Below are 13,257 nucleotides of genomic sequence, written 5' to 3' on the forward strand. Positions count from 1 at the left end.
ACCACGATGGCCGATACAGCATCACTGCAGATGCTGCACCGATCGCGTCTATGCGATCTCATGCTCATCCGTCCCTCACTCGTGAACAAGACCCCAAGATACTTAAACTCTCCCTTGAGGCAAGGGACACTCCACTGACCTGAAGAAGGCAAAGCACCTTTTTCCAGTCGAAAACCAGTGGCCTTGGATTTGGAGGTGCTATTTCATCCCGTACGCTTCACACTTGGCTGCAAACCGCCCCAGTGCATGCTGAAAGGTCCTGATTTGACGAAGCCAACAGAACCACTCGTCCCAAACAGCAGAGACGAGATTCTGTGGTTCCAAACCCAGACCCCCTCTACACCCTGGCTGCGCCTAGAAATTCTGTCCAGAAAAAAATATGAACAGAACCGGTGACAAAGGTCAGCCCTGGCGGAGGCCAACGTGCACTGGAAACAGGCTTTACTTACTTACCGCAATGCGAACCAAGCTCCTGCTGCGGTCGTACAGGGACCGATAGCCCTTAGCAAAGGACCCCGGACCCCGTACTCCAGGAGCACTCCCCACAGGGTGCCCCGAGGGACACGGTCGAACGCCTTCTCCAGATCCACAAAACACATGTGGACTGGTTGGATGAACTCCCATGAACCCTCGAGCACCCGATGGAGCGTGTAGAGCTGGTCCAGTGTGCCGCGACCAGGACGAAAACCACACTGCTCCCCCTGAATCCGAGGTTTGACCGTCGGTCGAATTCTCCTCTCCAGTACTCTGGAATAGACCTTACCGGGGAGGCTGAGGAGTGTGATCCCCCTATAGTTGGAACACACCCTCCGGTCCCCCTTCTTAAACAGAGGGACCACCACCCCGGTCTGCCAATCCAGAGGCACTGTCCCTGATCACCACGCGATGTTGCAGAAGTGTGTCAGCCAAGACAGTCCCACAAGATCCAGAGACTTAAGGTACTCAGGACGGATTTCATCCACCCCAGGAGCCTTGCCACCGAGGAGCTTTCTAACCACCTCGGTGACTTCGGCCTGGGTAATGGATGAGTCCGCCTCTGAGTCCCCAGTCTCTGCTTCCTCTTCGGAAGACGTGACGATGGGATTGAGGAGATCCTCGAAGTACTCCTTCCACCGCCCGACAACATCCCCAATCAGGGTCAACAGCTCCCCGCCCGCACTGTAAACAGTGCTGGTGGAGAGCTGCTTCTGCCTCCTGAGGCGTCAGACGGTTTGCCAGAATCTCTTCGAGGCTGACCGATAGTCCTCCTCCATGGCCTCCCCGAACTCCTCCCAGACCCAAGTTTTTGCCTCTGTGACCGCACGGGCTGCGGCACGCTTGGCCTGCCTTCATGGCTTGGCCTGCTTTCATGGCAGTTACCAGGCTGATCTTAATCCACATACTAAGTTTAGTGTCAGGCACCCACAGCACTTAGGAGATGTTGGGAAACAAACAATTTGTGATAGCTTTACTTTGAATGATAGAAGGGAACATGTAAAGTTCAGACTAGTAGGAAAGACACAGAATTGGATAGGGGAAATAAATGCCATTGAGAGAGAGGAGAAATTGTGCAAAAAAAGTGACATAAAGGACAAAATGGGTGCAAGTGAAGGAAGCAGAAAGAAAATAGAGAAAATTTGAAGGGAACTAGTGGGGCATAAAGAGGGTAAAAAGGCAAATTAATCAATGAGAGGAAATGGGGAAAGAGTGAGTGGGAGAGCTTTCTGGATTTGTGTTTGAATAACAATATTGATCTGTGGAGACCACACAGCTGCTGAATTAGCTTGAATATAAATGGACCATAACACTCATGCACACATTCTCAGCAGGCACTTCATCAGAAGTAAATTCCATGTCATTGCACTGGGGTGTTTTTGTGTATTCTGTGTATCTATGACTGAGACCTTGCAGAGAACAGTAAAGGTGAAGTCAGACTGAGAGGATACCGGGATATATATTTTTTTTCCTCAGTGTGATTTTGACAGAGCTCCAGGGCAGTTAATATGCCCCCCCCCCCCCCCCAAAAAAAAAATCATGCTGTACATCCCAAATCTACAAACTTAGTTGTGCCACTCACAAACAAGCTCATCACAGTGGCACAGCTGTGGCATGGTTCTCTGAAACAGTGCAGCTTTTAAGAGATGCAGGAGTCGCAGATAGGACTTTGAACATGCCCAGACCTTCTCTGTGAACCTTTTCTAGCCAGCAACAGTCATGCAAACCCCCTTTTTTTTTTTTTTTTGTGCAACAGCAAAGCAATTGTGCCATGAGCACATTCAACATTTTGTTGTGAACTAGGTACAAAGTTTTTGTATCCTGTGCTGTGACTGAGTGATGCTCTGGTGGTATTAAAACAGACCACCCTGAAGGCTAAATGAATAAATAAGAATCTGTCAAATTGAGACAAGGTTTTCCATATTCAGCAATTGTATAAAACATACAATAACAGTGGAGGGTTGACGCATAACTTCAAGAGAAACCCACAACACCCACCCCCTCTATCCTCAACAACGGTGTCTACTGTGGATGCTTTCCAGTTACTGGGATCCACCATCTCCCAAGATCTGAAGTGGACCTCCTACATAGACTCCATCAGGAAAAAGGCACAGCAGGATATGAGGATATACTTCCTCAGACAGCTCAGGAAGGTCAGCCTGCCCCAGGAACTATCTTTTATACATCCATCATCCAGTCTGTCCTATGCATCTCCATCTCTGTCAGGTCTCCCTCTGCCTCCAAACATGACAGGCTCAGACTTCAACAAACTGTCAGGTCTGAAGAAAAAAATCATCGGAGCCAGCCTGCCCTCCATCCAGGACATATACTGGTGCAGGACCAGGTGAGCTGGTAACATCTCTGCAGACACCTCACACCCTGGACATACACTGTTTAAACTCGTCCCCCTCTGGTCGATGTTACGGAGCTCTGTACATCAAAACAACCAGACACAGGAACAGTTTCTTTCCACAGGCCATCACGATGATGAACAATTTAACCTACCATAAAACTAACTAATTCATATACCTCATGTACAACTTCAATCTGTTTGTCTGTGTCTCCTTCGCACAGTTTTTATTGCACATTTTATTTGCACATTTTTATTGTGAATTATTTAGTATTTAGTGTATATTTATACATGCTCGTACACAGAGAATACAGTTCAAACCAGAGTCAAATTCCTTGTATTATTATAGGTATTTGGTGAATAAAGGGTATTCTGATTCTGCACACAGAGATACATGTTCATATTTTGAATTCTGGTCACCTGTTGTCACCAGTACATGCAGTGAGCTTTGAGGGGCCAAACATAGTCGAATAAGGTGTGTGTGTATGGGTTTTTTTGTTTGTTTTTGTTGTTTTACTACATACGATTTCATATTCTGACCTCTTTGTGACTTTATCATGACATTACACCCAAATGATTACAGATGTTTCACTAGTAAATATGACCTATAGTTACATTGATAGCAGACTTTTATTATGGAAACTCATTTTTTGTTGGGGAGGGCACATTTTGCTTTACCAGTCTCTTCCACACATTGATCATTTGAGCCCAGTGTTATGAAGCAGTACTAAGGGAGATAGACTGAGATAAAGGTCAACAAATTTTAGTCAAACACAATAACTTGCAGCATACTACAGGGACAGACTAGGCAAGTTAGACCTGTCTTCCTCTAGCCTTAGGCCGGGTTCACATGGCAGGATAATTCGGCCAATATCGGACCCGATCTTCCTCTTCCGACAATCTTAAGGACACCCCGACAATCGTGATGACACTAATGATAATCTTATCAGATATTCCTGCCATGTGTGGTGTGTTAAGAGCGTTCTGATCTGCTTGGAAGGATGTCAGGAGCGCTCCGATCGCAAATCGGGGATATTCAACATGTTGTATTTTTTTGGCCCGATATCGCTGTGTGTGTGTGTGGTGTCCTCCGACCACAAACGTGCACACAGCCTGCTGAATGTGACATGCAGCCAATCAGAAAGCGAGGTGACGGATGTACGGAGCGAAAAATAAAATCAAAACAGCTGTTCTGACTTAACAGAAAGTCTGGTGGTCGCGCTGTCTCCATTCCTTTAAAGAACGCCTTTTCTTTTTCTTTTTGTATTGCTTTTTCCTCTCTGTTTTAAATCATCCACAAAGTATCTCCATCTGTTTACTCTGAAGTCACGTTTAATCTCGAGAGATTTTGCGAGATTTCCTGTCTGAGCTGTAAATGTTCGTGTGTGAAATCTGTTCGTGTGTGGTGGTGTTGTCCTTAAGCCCCGTTTACACATAGACGGTAAGAGCTCCCGGAAGCCTCCTGGAAGAGTTTTTGGCCGTCTTAAGGATCAAACGCCGTTGTTAACGCCGGCCCTAGGGGGCGTGGCTTAGTTCAGGCTTTACCGGGAATCGTCGAAAAAATTATTCAACATGTCGAATAATTCCAGGAGCGCTCCCAGAGAATTCGCATGATGACGGAGACAACGCGAACAACGGCATTTGATACTTTTTAATCGCCGTTTCATCCTGCCCCTTCCTGTAGTGCCGCAGTTTACACCACCGTAATTGGTGGCCGGCATTGTATCCCTAATCAACGGCATGTAAAACGGCGATAGAGCCCACATCGGCGTTCTCAAGGGCGTTTTAACCGGTGACAGAGGCAGACAAAACGGCGGCGCTAGCGGACAGTACGCCATTCTAAACGCCACCTCCCGGTTAACGCCATTCCAAACGGCCGATAGGTGGCGGTCAGTATAAAAACGCTAGCGCGCTGCATGCAGGCCTCTCACTCGCAGCCAGCTCCAGATATTTTTGCAGAGAAGCTCCAGTATGCCTCCTAAAAGAAAACTGGCAGTGGCAAGGACTTACCAAGAGGTCTGGTTCAGAAGCAGAGGGGAGGCCTGTGGTGGAGGGGGAAAAGGAAGGAGAAGAAAAGGCTGAGGATGATCTCCCTCCCCTTGCAGTGACAGAGGCATGTATTCCTGCTGCTTCAGCCTATTATACTCTGGGGGCGGTGCCTATATGCAAACGTTCCTGGAGTAACGCAGGATTTGCCTGGATAAAAATCGCAGTACACAGGGCATATGGCGGGCAGCAGAACACCGCCGTTCTCACGCGTGTCTTAACCTGTGATTGTAAAGGATAGAACTGGGTATTAACCCCGTTGCCTTGACGTGTGCCGGATGCTATGGCATCAAAACGCCGCTTTATTTGGCAGATTTAGTGGCTAGTACGGCCGTCAAAACGCTGGCAAAATGCTCTGCCCCTTTCCACTGCGGAAAACAGCCGGAAACTACCGCGAACTTTGGTCTACGTACTACCCACCGACAAAACCGTCTATGTGTAAATGGGGCTTTACCGTGTGGCTGAACACCACACACGGTACGACCCAAACCTGTTAGATCCATGATTTTTATCTTCACGTGTGTGGTCTCTCAGGTTTTGGAAACCTAAAGATAATTTTAAAATCCTGTCGTGTGAACCAGGGCTTAAAGTATCTACAATTTAGACCACCCATCTGAAATAGTTCATCCCTGTTTGTCTTTTCCTAAGGCCAAAATGGTATACAAATAATCAATATTTATGAGTTCAATGGTGCGAATATTTTGCGTTGTTGAATGGTTTGTTCCAGCTTTCACCGAATTAAATATTTTTTTTTCTATTGAAAGTATGTAAAAACATTCACTATTTGTTTTATATAATGGCTAAAATAGATCCTTGTCATTTGACATTTTATTAATTTATAAACAACAGAAAAGGGACTTACATTTTGGTGTTCCACTGCTGCTAAAGTCCAAATTGTAACTTGTAGTCCAGTGTTGCCGTGCACTGACTTCAGACTTCCATAAAAAAGACAAAAAAAGGCTTTGTGTAGTTCCTCAGTCCAGCCAAAAATCACATCATCTTTTCATGTGAACAGGTCTTCATGCATCCAGATGCCTTACAGCAGAGTGGATTTTGTGTGTGTGTGTGTGTGTGTGTGTTACAAGAATTAGCAGCGTCCGTTAACTCAATCAAATCATTGTGTTGTTGTCCCCCGCGTTCACACACACACAACCGGGTCAGTGCTTTTGCACACGTGTACATCCTCAGTGCAGTGAAAAAAAAATCACGTCATAATTTAGTCCAGCTTTTCATTCTTTCTTCCTGCTAACAGCCTCCAGACAGTGCAGTGGATTTCTTTTTGTGTGTGTGTGTGTGTGTGCAGAGTGCAAACCTATGGAACCAAATTTGCACTCTAAATGGAACCAAGCCGCACTCTGAATGCAATGTAACACAAATGGGATGAATTAATCCATGTCATGTGAACATGGTGAAGCCCAATCAAATGACAAGGATTCACTCAGCCATTATATAATAGCGGTTGTTGAGCTTCAAGATATGGTCAGGAGACTATACTTGCATTGAAACAGGGTTTTTCAAGATTTCCAAACCCCTCAAGATGTTTACTAATTGGAAAATCTGATCCCCTATCGGGGGAAAAAAAATCTATTTGTAGCTGCAAGGTAAGCATTCATGCAATGACTAAATAGTAATGAATATTAAGTAACCTGTTGCATACAAAATAAAAAAGTGACATTTTTAAGTGGAAAACAAGAAATTATGAGACAAAAACAAAAACTTCCTCACTATGTTTCTGTACCCACATTGTCTTATCCACTGTGGTGATGGTCAGTGCAACTGTAACAAAGACAGCAAGCAACAAATTTTCTATGCAGCACCTTCTTGCCAACAAAATCTGCTGGGTGTGTTCCCTTCCATGTGTCACGCACCCGCTCTCCCACATGCAGATCCACAAGCACACACTCCCGCACTCTCACTCAGAAATGTCTCTTTCAACCTGAGCCAGATTGAGTTTGGGTGGCATGTGTAAGATCAGATGGATTTGAAAAAACTGGTCTGAACACTATCTGAATAGAAAGAAATATGGATTGAATCTGGTCAAAGCCAGACTGCCAACCTGGAATTGGGACACAAATTTATTGGAGTACTGTTTTAGTCACTCGTTTGTCAGGAACCATCAAACAGCTCATAGCACAGTTGTATTTTTTGAGTCTGATGCTAAATTTTAACCACTGCTCCGGTGAATCTCAAACTTGGCTCATAAAACAGGGCCCTGGAGACACTAACCCAAGTAATATTGCCTCCATGTTTGGGGGAAATCCATCCATCCACTTCTTAGTTTTGTTCTTACGGGCACATGCATGCATGCACACACACACAAGCAGGAGTGATTACAATACCCTGCATGCAGAGGGTCATAATAATTTCATTTTCAAAGCACTTTCACGTGAAACTACAATTGCGTAATAATACAAATAAAATATAACAATTGAACAATAAAACACTGTACAAATCAAAATGAAACAGCCACAGGTAAGAACAAGAAAAAACTCAGCATTCCACTCAACACAATTATGTTCAGTTAAATGAAATAAGACCATCTGTTAGTCATAACTGACAGAAAATAAATTGGAATTTTAAGACTCGACTTGAACACTTCCAGTGAAAGTAACTAACATCCAAAGGTAGATTGTTCCAGAACGCTGTAGCCAGACCACCTGCTGACTTTTTTCTTTTTTTTTTTTTACCCGCAGAGCACAAAGTATCACCCTGGAAATGGAACAACTTAGGCTTACTTTGTTACATATAACTGGAATGTCTGTAAAGATTTATTTTATTTTTGTCCTTTTCTTTCAAAAGCAGTGCAACATGGCCTGAGGTTTTAATACTGTTTCAGTGGCAGCAGTAGTATAATGCTTTACTTGTTTTATAGATTTGTGCTTTTGGTTGATATTCTTGTAGACATGAAGCATAAAGATCTGTTAGTTGTTAAAAATACCTGGATGGCAGTTCTCCTGGCAGCTTGCAGCCGGCAGCAACTGATGTGGTTGACATCATTTGTCCACTGTCACTGTACCAATCATTTAATTTACAATAGCGACAGTGTGACCTTTGACATTTTAGCATTCAGATGAAGCAATAGTCAGTGTTTTTACTCTGAGTGCTCTTGCTTTTTGTAGATCTTAACCACTGTGTGCTCAGAAGCCACCATCTGCCCCAACTGAGCCAAAGTACAAGTTACTTCATTCAACCTCAGATCTGTTTCACCCACAATCGTAAGGGCCCCTTTACACACAGCACAAATAAGTACAACTCAGGTGGACCCACAGCAAAACAGCTCGTATGAGCAAACCACGCAAACATCAAGCCGACGGGCAGTCGTGCATGATGCCGTTGCGACGGTTCTTCAATCAGTTCAATCAATTTTATTTATATAGCGCCAAATCACAACAAACAGTTGCCCCAAGACGCTTTATATTGTAAGGCAAGGCCATACAATAATTACGTAAAAACCCCAATGGTCAAAACGCGCCCCCGGGGAGCAAGCACTTGGCGACAGTGGGAAGGAAAAACTCCCTTTTAACAGGAAGAAACCTCCAGCAGAACCAGGCTCAGGGAGGGGCAGTCTTCTGCTGGGACTGGTTGGGGCTGAGGGAGAGAACCAGGAAAAAGACATGCTGTGGAGGGGAGCAGAGATCAATCACTAATGATTAAATGCAGAGTGGTGCACTCAGTGCATTATGGGAACCCCCCAGCAGTCTACGTCTATAGCAGCATAACTAAGGGATGGTTCAGGGTCACCTGATCCAGCCCTAACTATAAGCTTTAGCAAAAAGGAAAGTTTTCAGCCTAATCTTAAAAGTAGAGAGGGTGTCTGTCTCCCTGATACGAATTGGGAGCTGGTTCCACAGGAGAGGAGCCTGAAAGCTCACGGTGTCTTTCGAGCAAGAACACAGTGCGAGCAGCTGGACTACATTGTGCTGCTGATGTGGAGAACAATAAAATAAAAACCAGCTGTATAATTAGTGAATATCACTGGGTTGATATAAATAATACATAAAAGGGGACAGAATACAGAACCCCGTGGTTAAATAACATGGTTAAAAAAACAAGAGAACAATAAAAGAAGAACAATAAAATGTAAACCAGCTGTATAATTAGTGAATATCACTGGGTTGATATAAATAATACATAAAAGGGAACGGAATACAGAATCCCGTGGTTAAATAATCGTGGTTAAAAAAAAACAAGAGAACAATAAAAGAACAATAAAATGTAAACCAGCTGTATAATTAGTGAATATCACTGGGTTGATATAAATAATACATAGAAGGGGACGGAATACAGAACCCTGCGGTTAAATAACCGTGGTTAAAAAAAACAAGAGAACAATAAAAGAAGAACAATAAAATAAAAACAAGCTGTTTAATTAGTGAATATCACTGGGTTGATAGAAATAATACATAAAAGGGAACGGAATACAGAATCCCGCGGTTAAATAACCGTGGTTAAAAAAAAAAAAGAGAAGAATAAAAGAACAATAAAATGTATACCAGCTGTATAATTAGTGAATATCACTGGGTTGATATAAATAATACATAAAAGGGGACACAATACAGAACCCCGCGGTTAAATAACCGTGATTAAAAAACAAGAGAAAAATAAAAGAAGAACAATAAAATAAAAAACAGCTGTATAATTAGTGAATATCACTGGGTTGATATAAATAATACATAAAAGGGAACGGAATACAGAATCCCGTGGTTAAATAATCGTGGTTAAAAAAAAACAAGAGAACAATAAAAGAACAATAAAATGTAAACCAGCTGTATAATTAGTGAATATCACTGGGTTGATATAAATAATACATAAAAGGGGACGGAATACAGAACCCTGTGGTTAAATAACCGTGGTTAAAAAAACAAGAGAACAATAAAAGAAGAACAATAAAATAAAAACAAGCTGTTTAATTAGTGAATATCACTGGGTTGATATAAATAATACATAAAAGGGAACGGAATACAGAATCCCGTGGTTAAATAACCGTGGTTAAAAAAAAACAAGAGAACAATAAAATGTATACCAGCTGTATAATCAGTGAATATCACTGGGTTGATATAAATAATACATAAAAGGGAACGGAATACAGAATCCCGTGGTTAAATAATCGTGGTTAAAAAAAAACAAGAGAACAATAAAAGAACAATAAAATGTAAACCAGCTGTATAATTAGTGAATATCACTGGGTTGATATAAATAATACATAAAAGGGGACGGAGTACAGAACCCTGTGGTTAAATAACCGTGGTTAAAAAAACAAGAGAACAATAAAAGAAGAACAATAAAATAAAAACAAGCTGTTTAATTAGTGAATATCACTGGGTTGATATAAATAATACATAAAAGGGAACGGAATACAGAATCCCGCGGTTAAATAACCGTGGTTAAAAAAAAACAAGAGAACAATAAAATGTATACCAGCTGTATAATCAGTGAATATCACTGGGTTGATATAAATAATACATAAAAGGGGACATAATACAGAACCCCGCGGTTAAATAACCGTGGTTAAAAAACAAGAGAAAAATAAAAGAAGAACAATAAAATAAAAAACAGCTGTATAATTAGTGAATATCACTGGGTTGATATAAATAATACATAAAAGGGAACGGAATACAGAATCCCGTGGTTAAATAATCGTGGTTAAAAAAAAACAAGAGAACAATAAAAGAACAATAAAATGTAAACCAGCTGTATAATTAGTGAATATCACTGGGTTGATATAAATAATACATAAAAGGGGACGGAATACAGAATCCCGTGGTTAAATAATCGTGGTTAAAAAAAAACAAGAGAACAATAAAAGAACAATAAAATGTAAACCAGCTGTATAATTAGTGAATATCACTGGGTTGATATAAATAATACATAAAAGGGGACGGAATACAGAACCCTGTGGTTAAATAACCGTGGTTAAAAAAACAAGAGAACAATAAAAGAAGAACAATAAAATAAAAACAAGCTGTTTAATTAGTGAATATCACTGGGTTGATATAAATAATACATAAAAGGGAACGGAATACAGAATCCCGCGGTTAAATAACCGTGGTTAAAAAAAAACAAGAGAACAATAAAATGTATACCAGCTGTATAATCAGTGAATATCACTGGGTTGATATAAATAATACATAAAAGGGGACATAATACAGAACCCCGCGGTTAAATAACCGTGGTTAAAAAACAAGAGAAAAATAAAGAAGAACAATAAAATAAAAAACAGCTGTATAATTAGTGAATATCACTGGGTTGATATAAATAATGCATAAAAGGGGACGGAATACAGAACCCTGCGGTTAAATAACCGTGGTTAAAAAAACAAGAGAACAATAAAGGAAGAACAATAACATAAAAACCAGCTGTATAATTAGTGAATATCACTGGGTTGATATAAATAATACATAAAAGGGGACACAATACAGAACCCCGCAGTTAAATAACCATAGTTAAAAAAAAGTCACTCACAGGATTCAAAACTGTAAGCTCTGATTACCAGATGGAAACTTTACCACTGCGCTACCATTGCTATCCTTTAAACAGTGCGGGAAAATGCCTGAAATACAGAAAGACATTAACATATTTAAAAAAAATAAAAATACAACCACACACCATATAAAAACACTGCATTTTATTGAATCTCTCTTATCAAATAGGCAATACAAGTATGATGTGTGTGTTACTCTGTAGAGGACCCATGGTCCCAGACATACAGTCATGAAATGACATGAATGAGAAGCAGTTCACTCGTTTCATTACGTCCACATCTGCTGGCAACGTGTCCAGCTGGCCCCGCGCGTGTGTCCTGCCCAACACACGTGTCTTGTGGACAGCGTGCTGCAGGACTGACACCATGTCATGTGGAACAAAGCTCACGTGGATCGTAACACGTGAATCACGTGTTATGATCTGATGGCCCATTTCAACTGAGGTAGCCTGTCAATGTGTGTGCGCTGGCTGCAGCCCATCGCAACAGCAATGTATGTTTTTATGTATCTCCATGTGATGACAGCAGGCAGACACATGCATGTCACAGTGGGTAGTTGTTAGTCCAAACACAGTATGTGTTCCCCAGCTGTGTCATCCGGAACCACAGCCAAGGAGACGCTGTGGACATCGGCGGCCAGTTTAACGCACACACACTGTGCCAGTGTTTGTTTGCAAAGCCACACTCCTGGGGCACTTTGACAAATTTCACATCCAGCTCAACAGTGATTGTCTGCTGACAGTTGTTGTGTTAACAGTGCGACTGGCCACACATTTTGTAAGTGTCATGCAAGCAGTGTTAGATGTTCGTGTGTGTCAGCTGGAAAGTGGTCGACACCTGCCAGGAGAGGGTTCGATGGGCTCTCACAGCGCACATGTCGACTTTCAGCCGCTGGTGTGCGCGAATAGTTGTAGTGACAGGTGTGTGAAGGGGCCCTAAGTGAGGTCTCTTACATTGACTGACTCAGGTTGGGCTGTTATGCAGATGTGCGTGTGCACTGGTAGAAACTTTGTTTTTGCATCAGTATAATTAAACCAGGAACGTGTCTTGTGTTATTTGCTGAACTTTGTTGCACTCCTGAAAACACGTACCACATTCTCTCAGCATGTGCATGTGTATTTTTCCAGTTTAATTGAAATTTGGATCCAGTGGGACAAACTGTGCACATTGTGTGCTATAATAACGTACATGCAATTAAATGAAAATAGTGGTAGGGATGATTTCAGGTGATCACAACATGAAAATAACATGGATGGGATTCAACAAATAAGCTGTTTGGACATTCCTTTTTTATACAATAAAACCAAATTAAAACATGCTTTATCTGAGCATTCATGATTGCGGACATTGAAAAATCAGTGTTTAAAAGCATTGATTGGGAGGAGTAGCAGGGCACTCAATCGTGTGTGTGTGGTTCTAGATTCGGGAAGAAAAACTGCAGTCTGACGTGGCCGTGGGTGGTTGTTCCTTAGGGGAGGTGATGGTCTAGTGGTTAATGCTTGGGCTTGAGACCATAAGCTCCTCGGTTCAAATCCCAACCTGACTGGTAAATTACTAAGGGCCCTTGGGCAAGGTTTTTAATCCCCTTTTGCCTCTTGGTGTGTAGTGAGTGCCTTGTATGACAGCACCCTCACATCAGGGTGAATGTGAAGCATTATTACCTCCGCCAAGGAGGTTATGTTTTCGGTCGAGTTTGTTTGTTTGTTTGTCTGTCTGTTTGTCAGCAGGATAACTCAAAACGTTTTGAACAGATTTTGATGACATTTTGTGGAGTGGTTAAAAATGACAAGAGGAACAAGTGATTAAATTTTAGTGGTGATCTGGATCACGATCCGGATCCAGGAATTTTTTAAAGGATTCTTCACCATTGCGGGATAGGGGGAATTTTGACATTCTACTTTCTAAC

At 41.9% G+C, this 13,257-nt stretch overlaps 1 protein-coding gene across 1 annotated transcript in view; it reads left to right on the plus strand.

Annotated features, from left to right (window-relative positions):
- il1rapl2 (interleukin 1 receptor accessory protein-like 2) overlaps positions 1-13,257 on the plus strand; it is a 1,327,545-nt gene that overhangs the window by 249,566 nt on the left and 1,064,722 nt on the right. The window lies entirely within an intron of this gene.

This window comes from Thalassophryne amazonica, chromosome 11 (genome assembly GCF_902500255.1).
Source record: "Thalassophryne amazonica chromosome 11, fThaAma1.1, whole genome shotgun sequence".
Classification (NCBI taxonomy): Eukaryota; Metazoa; Chordata; class Actinopteri; order Batrachoidiformes; family Batrachoididae; genus Thalassophryne; species Thalassophryne amazonica.